The 7614-nt window shown below is 40.2% G+C and overlaps 1 long non-coding RNA gene across 1 annotated transcript; it reads left to right on the forward strand.

Annotated features, from left to right (window-relative positions):
• The first annotated feature begins 1952 nt into the window (after window positions 1-1952).
• On the forward strand, window positions 1953-4776 carry LOC308671278. The gene is made up of 3 exons (XR_014027173.1): window positions 1953-1979; window positions 2271-2328; window positions 4711-4776. It is a non-coding gene; the product is annotated as an uncharacterized lncRNA (long non-coding RNA).
• Window positions 4777-7614: the final 2838 nt, after the last annotated feature.

A 7614-nucleotide genomic window follows, 5' to 3' on the forward strand; every position in this document is an offset into this window, starting at 1 on the left:
GGGAGCTGTGTTTTAAATTGTCATTTTAGATTGCATTATTGTTTTTTTAATTGGGCACTGATTTAATCTTTGTTTTAACTTTTGTATAGTATTGTATTTTATTTATATGCCCTGTGAACCGCCCTGAGTCCCTAGGGAGAAGGGCGGTATATAAATTAAATAAAACATAAACATAAACATAACATAATCAAACACCCAGAAATGTCAGATTCAGCTGTCTACCACTGTCCTCGTTTCTCCTGCTTTTTCAGAAGACCCAGTTGTAGGCAATTTATGGTCAGTGATGGCAGAGGAAAAAAATTGCAGTAACCCCAAAGGAAGGGAGCTTCCAATCTGATGAAATTAACACTGGCAGCCTTATCCCTTCCCCTGTGCCAAATGACTGAAGAAATGAGTAGATCTGGTATTTTAAAAGGTTGTGCCTCAGTTTCAGCTAAGTGTAGCTTTGGGAAGCATTAAAGGACCCCCCAAGAAGGGAGATGTGGGGGTGGGAGGGATGGGGAATTCCTTTAAATATGCATTCACCAAGGACTTTACGGCTGAAGATGAAATATGTATAAATGCTTGAAAGCTGCAGAGGCATTGCGGTTCATGAAAGACCTTCCATCAATTAAGTGTGGGGGTGTCTACATGAGCGTGAGATTGAAGTCTGTTGAGGCCCTTTCCCCCATTTTTGAGTTATAGCGCTCCGTAATGAAACTCTACTAGCACGGAATTTGCTATGCCCATTGATCCTATCTCGCTTCTGTTCTGCTTTCGATCACTGTACTTGCCTAATTCCAAAGTAATGTATGAGGAACACATTTTTACCCATTTGCAGCTGTCCTGATGTGGTGTTTGAGTAGGGGGAAGATGTACTTCAGCCTCAATATTGCTATTGTATATGTCTTGAACCTCCCTCCTCCTTTGCTGGTCATAAACCATATGTGATGTCACGAGAAGACTGCAAGGGGGAAAAAATGATATTGATGAGGTCTACGTGTGTCAGGATTAGGTGCAAGTAGTGAACAGGGCCAAATAAGAGGTCAAAATATGAAGGTTGCTTGAGGAGACCACCCAGGATGCAGAGAACAACATTCAGAGAGCAAAATGCTAGGCAGAACCTCTGGAAGTAGCAGAACTGGCTGTTCTCAGCAGCAGGGTTAATGTGCAATTAGCGTCTTGTTAATTTTGTACGTTTCGATTCAGTAAATTAGGTTTCAGAATGTGGTTATTTCCCCCGAGGCCTCCTCAGACAGACAGAATTAACAGGTCTGGGGTGGTGTGAAAGTTAAACCTGCGTGGTTTGCTTGGTGAAGTTTCTGCACACGTATGCACTGCTGCAAAATGCTGCAGCCATTAAGTGAAGAATACGATGGGGTGGGTGAGTGGTCAAGTGAGAAATTTATCTCACAGGGTTGGGTTGGTGAGTCCTTTCGGATGGCACAAAGTAAATACACATAAAGGTAGCTCTCCTAATTCCAGATAGGTTGCAATACAATGCCCCTAACTTTAGTCAAGATAACTAAGGGCCATCTTGGCTGAACATGATGGAAACATGTCTCCAATTCCTTGGAAGACAAGAGGTTGGAGAAGATGGTGTGTGTGTGTGTGTGTGTGTGTGTGGGAAAGGAGGACACAGATTATATAAAGAGCTTCAAAGAAAGAAACACAAACAAAAGTTCTTAGAATTGGGTGTCCTGCTCTGAAAATGTATTGCTTTGACAAGTTTCTCTTTTTTCTTCCTTTTAAGCTGGTCACTTTAAGAAAGAAGGGAACGAAAGTAGAAAGAAGAGGCTTGGGTGAGTTTCATTTCAGCAACCATCTTTACACCTCATGTTAATTCCTTCATTCTCAACAGCATCTTCTATTCTTAGCTTGTGCAAAACCATCCCTTTCCTCCAATTTACAGAAAAACTCCTTCAAAAAACCCCAACAACCTGTGTAGGAAAAGGGTTTTTAAAGGAAATCTTGTTGGAGACAGTCTTCATTTTCAAGAGGTAACTATAATGTTAGTTGCATGCAAGAAATAGTCGTTACTTCTTTGTCCTCCTTGCAGTCAAGTACAAATGGGAGGGCCCATCCTTGTAGGTAAATACCTAGGACAGGGGTCTTCAAACCTGGCCCTTTTATGACTTGTGGACTTCAGCTCCCAGGCACACTGGCTGAGGAATTCTGGGAGCTGAAGTCCACAAATCATAGAAGGGCCAAGTTTGAAGACCCCTGACCTAGGATGTCAATACCTGGGGTCTGGAGTGCAAAGTAACTCAAGTACAATATTGTTTTTGTAGGGGTGTATGGTTTGCTCTTAGGACAGTCATTGCCTGCAGCTAGGCTAGTAGAAATGAGGTACGTATAATCCAAATATTGGGTTTGCTAATGTAGATTTTATCTCTGGTTCTGGTCCTGGGAACACCTGGAAAGCACTGCTTGTATATTGTAGAGCAGGGATATCCAACTTTAAGAACTTAAAGATTTGTGGACTTCAGTTTCTAGAATTCTCCAGCCAACATGACTGGCTGGGAAGTTCTGTGAGTTGAAGTCCACAAGTCTGGAAATTGAGGTCCTACAGGACTTAAAATTGCCAAGGTTGGACACCACTGTTGTAAGGTGCAATAAGAATCCCACCTACTGAGAGTCCATACTAGGCATTAAAAGCTGCCCAGGAAGAATTAGATTTTCCATCAAATGGACCCTTTAGTTAGCACAATTGAAACTCAAATCCTTTGGCCACCTAATGAGAAGGAAGGACTCACTGGAGAAGAACCTAATGCTGGGAAAGATTGAGGGCAAGAGAAGAAGGGGACGACAGAGAATGAGGTGGCTGGATGGAGTCACCGAAGGAGTAGGCGTGAGCTTAAATGGACTCCAGAAGATGGTAGAGGACAGGAAGGCCTGGAGGAACGTTGTCCATGGGGTCGTGATGGGTCAGACATGACTTCGCAACTAACAACAACAACAAGTTAGCACAAACATTGAAGTTGGAAATATATTCTTGGTCTTCCAAAATAATGCAAGCTGCTCCGGCACTGCGGTAGGATTTACGTATTTCCATGTTCAAATACAAATTGTCACGGCTGAATAATGGTTCTTGCAAGAGGCCAAAAAAAATTAATGAAAGGATTTGAGAAGCAAGAATATTTTGTGGTGAGGTAGGAAAGAAGCTTCTATTGAGTTTTAGCTCCGGGCCATGACACAGATAGCCTTTTATTCTTTAAAAGAGGTAAGTGCTGCCGTGGGAAGACAGATTAGTTTGAAGCACTGCCTTTGTGACAGCAGCCAAATGCAAAGGTTCTCCATTAACGAGGTGTCTCAATTAGATCACTCATGCTGCAACTTGCCGAACAAGAAGAAAAAGAAGAAAGGACTTTGAAGCATGGTAAAATGGAGTTCTTTCTCAGAATGCTGAGCGTCTTCCTTCAACATTGGTCAGGCTGCCTGAAGCAGATGGCAGTTGTAACTGAGCAACAGCTGGAGGCTTACAAGTTTTCCATGACAGCTTGGAAACTTTCCCTCCTGATATTTTGAATAAATCTCATGTTTTAAGAGAGGAATGAGATTTTTCACTGTCTCTTTTGTATACGGAATGTTAGTTGAGACCAGGAAGAAGGAGCAACTGGGGGAAATCCTGTTTCTCTTTATTATGATTACTTTCCCTGACCTTCTCGATCGTGTGATGTGATATAGTCTCATTTATTTTCTTTGAAATAGGCCCGTACTGTATATGTATCTACGTGTGTGTGTGTGTGTGTGTGTGTGTGTAAAAAAAATATCTGTGTGTAACCCTGAAAGACAATGAAAAAAGGAAATTAAAAATAAAGGCACGGTTGCGCGTTTGTTACATAAAATCTGTTTTACATATAATTATTTAGTTATTAAGTTTTAACTCCATCTTATTTGCCAGATGTTATGGGGAGTGCCATATGATGTCAAGAACATGAAGATCTATTGAGGATGCATCCTGCAAGTTGAGAGGATACGGTTGCTAGTTGTAGTAAATATATCTAGACTTCATATTAGTTGGTGCATAGGGTCCAAAGAACCTTGGCCAACAAGGGTTGAAACTAATATTTGGCATATCAGGAACAGAACGTCAGGCCTAAACTCAAAGATAACGCAGTGAGATCCAACCAAATTCAGTCCTTTACTTGTTTACGCCTAACAGACAGAATCTTGCCAGACTAAAGCTATAAACTTCGAACCTAAGAGATATATCCTTAGAGATCTCCAACCTTGGCCACTTTTAAGACCAGCTCGACTGGCTGGGGGAGTTGAAATCCATCAGTCCTAAAGTGGCCAAGGTTGGACACCTCTGCTCTAGGGTGCGGCTACCCTGAACCTTGTCCTCCCTCCTTTATCTACTTCAGGACTGCACCGTCCCTTGTCTTGGGGGTCATCTCTGGAATGTGCTGCCTCTTCATTGGGAAGCTATGGTGATCCTGCCAACATTGTCCCCACTCCTTCAGCTCTGTATTCCATCCCCCAGTGCAATCAGAAGGTCCATTTGTCTGTTGGAAGGATCATCTTTTGTTTTAGCCCAGCAGGAGAGACCGAGCATTTTTGAGTTCTAGTTCCAAATGACTTGACTTGAAGCTGTTCTCTTCCACTAGGTTGACTTTGATGTTAAAAATGGAAGACACTGGGGATGTTCTGCATCCCAAGCAGAATACAAGCGGCGAGTGTCAGACTTTTGCATCTTTCCTAAATGCTTCTATAAACTTCGGTTGACAGGGACAGGAAGTCTTCTACTCGAAAGGAAGCCAACCCACACCGCCACCACTGAGAAAGCCACATTATTCCAAAACTGCAGGTCAGTCCGATGTGATAGACAAGGAAAACTTCATTCTGAATCTGTCAGACAAAGAGCTGTGATTTATTATGTTTTTCCAACGTTGCCATTGTTACATCTTAAGTTTAATTCCTCTTTTCAAAACAAATATTTATTAGCCTTTTACATTGCTTGACACGAGGTAGGAGTAGAGATATTAGAAATACTTGTTGATGGAAAAACATCAGAGGATTCACTTTCTACTCCTGTAGAAAACAACATTCTTAGAGTGGAGTAACTTCTACATCTCCTATCTTACTGCATCAAAGAAGGAGGGAGGATTGCCTAAATCCAGGAAAATAATACTGAGGAGGAGAAATTGCATATATTTTAAAGGAGAAGGTTCTTAGTTTTTGAACAATTCTATGCTGGACCTGGAAGATGTAAACAGTCACCCATCAAATGGTATAGAATGGAATGGAATGGAATAGAATAGAATAGAATAGAATAGAATAGAGAAAAATTAGAATAGAATAGAATAGAATAGAATAGAATAGAATAGAGAAAATTTAGAATAGAACAGAACAGAATAGAATAGAGAAAATTTAGAATAGAATAGAACAGAACAGAACAGAACAGAATAGAAAAAACATAGAATAGAATAGAATAGAATAAGAATAAGAATAAGAATAAAATAGAATAGAATAGAATAGAATAGAATAGAATAGAATAGAATAGAATAGAATAGAATAGGAGAAGATTTAGAATAGAATAGAATAGAATAGAATAGAATAGAATAGAATAGAATAGAATAGAATAGAATAGAATAGAATAGAATAGAATAGGAGTAGAATAGAATAGAATAGAATAGAATAGAATAGAATAGAATAGAATAGAATAGAATAGAATAGAATAGAATAGAATAGAGGAATGGAATGGGAATAGAATAGAATAGAAGAATGGAATGGGAATAGAATAGAATAGAATAGAATAGAATAGAATAGAATAGAATAGAATAGAATAGAATAGAATAGAGGAATGGAATGGGAATAGAATAGAATAGAAGAATGGAATGGGAATAGAATAGAATAGAATAGAATAGAATAGAATAGAATAGAATAGAATAGAATAGAATAGAATAGAATAGAATAGAATAGAATAGAGGAATGGAATGGGAATAGAATAGAATAGAAGAATGGAATGGGAATAGAATAGAATAGAATAGAATAGAATAGAATAGAATAGAATAGAATAGAATAGAATAGACCTTGGAGATCTTCTAGTCCAACCCCCTGCTCAGGCAGGAAGCCCTATACCATTTCAGGCAAATGGCTGTCCAGTCTCCTCTTAAAAACTTCCAGTGTTGGAGCATTCACCACTGCTGGAGGCGGGTTGTTCCACTGGTTAATTGTTCTAACCGTCAGGAAATTTCTCCTTAGTCCTCGTTTAGTGACTACTTCGTACATCAACCATTTGCAGTTATGGTGGGAATGAAAAAGTAACTTTTTCAATAGCCCTCACATTTATGACCATTGCAGATCTGTAAAGCAAAGGAAAACTGAAGTCAAATTGTAAGCACGGTAGCGGTTTCTCCTAGCTACCACTTACGCTTAACAACCAAGTTGCCAGTCCCAATCGGGATGGCTAAATGAGAACAGCTTGTATTTTGTTCTTGCAATAAATGCTCAGTGATAGTTCTTCAACTATAAACATTCTAGATTGAAATTAGTTTTGCACTAGTTTTCAAGGAAGTATTATAAATAATAACAACAAACAATACTTTATATTTTGGAATTAATATTGCTGAGGTATGTGGAATATCACAGTGGTTCTGCCTTGGATTGTACCTGGAGAGGAACTTGGAGCTTTATGCATCTACTCAGAGCAAATTAATATATTTAAAATAAATTACGGCTCACAGCTTCAAGTTCTTTTCCTTTCTTTTCCTTTTCCTTTTTTTTTTTAAAAAAAAAGCACATTGAAAAGAAACATTCTGAATCAGTTCACTTTTGTTCACCTAGATATATCTGAATGAATGTTCATGAGTTTTTAATAAACCTCATTCAGTTTGAATGCCTTTAATTAGATCAGCCTGCTGAAAAGTCAGGAATGATCTGGAGGATTTCATCAGATAATCAGGCTAAAGAAGACAAAGCATCTGCACTTCTCTTATAAAAAGAGAGAATCAGTAGTTTCTCTTGAGGGAAACGTGGAGGCAATTTATTATGCTGGAGACCCCTGAATGCCTGCCTGGGGGCTAAGAATAATCTAGACGTATGGACTGTACTTTCCTTTCACTTGCATAAAATATAAAGGCCAGGAATGGAAGATCTGTTGGTACCCTGATGTTCAGAACCAATGAGCGGGCAGAAAGATTTTAACTGAGATGAAATAGCAATATCTGAACAAATATTTGAATATTTGCTTATTCCCAGGTCTTTTCCATGTTTGGTCTTGAAAATGTAGATTCCTAGATCTTCCTTCCTCCCTCCCTCCCTCCCTCCCTCCCTCCCTCCCTTCCTTCCTCCCTCCCTCCCTCCCTTCCTTCCTTCCTTCCTTCCTTCCTTCCTTCCTTCCTTCCTTCCTTCCTTCCTTCCTTCCTTCCTCCCCACCTCCTCCTCCTCCTCCTCCCTCCCTCCCTCCCTCCCTCCCTCCCTTCCTCCCTTCCTTCCTTCCCCCCTCCTCCTCCTCCTCCTCCTCCTCCTCCCTCCCTCCCTCCCTCCCTCCCTCCCTCCCTTCCTTCCTTCCTTCCTTCCTTCCTTCCTTCCTTCCTTCCTTCCTTCCTTCCTTCCCCTTTTGCTCCAGTCTACCCCCATCCCTGCCTAGTTAAATGTCCCCCTCCCTCTTTTGGTTTTAAATCTTTTGGT

Source organism: Vipera berus (genome assembly GCF_964194415.1).
Source record: "Vipera berus genome assembly, chromosome: 8".
NCBI lineage: Eukaryota > Metazoa > Chordata > Lepidosauria > Squamata > Viperidae > Vipera > Vipera berus.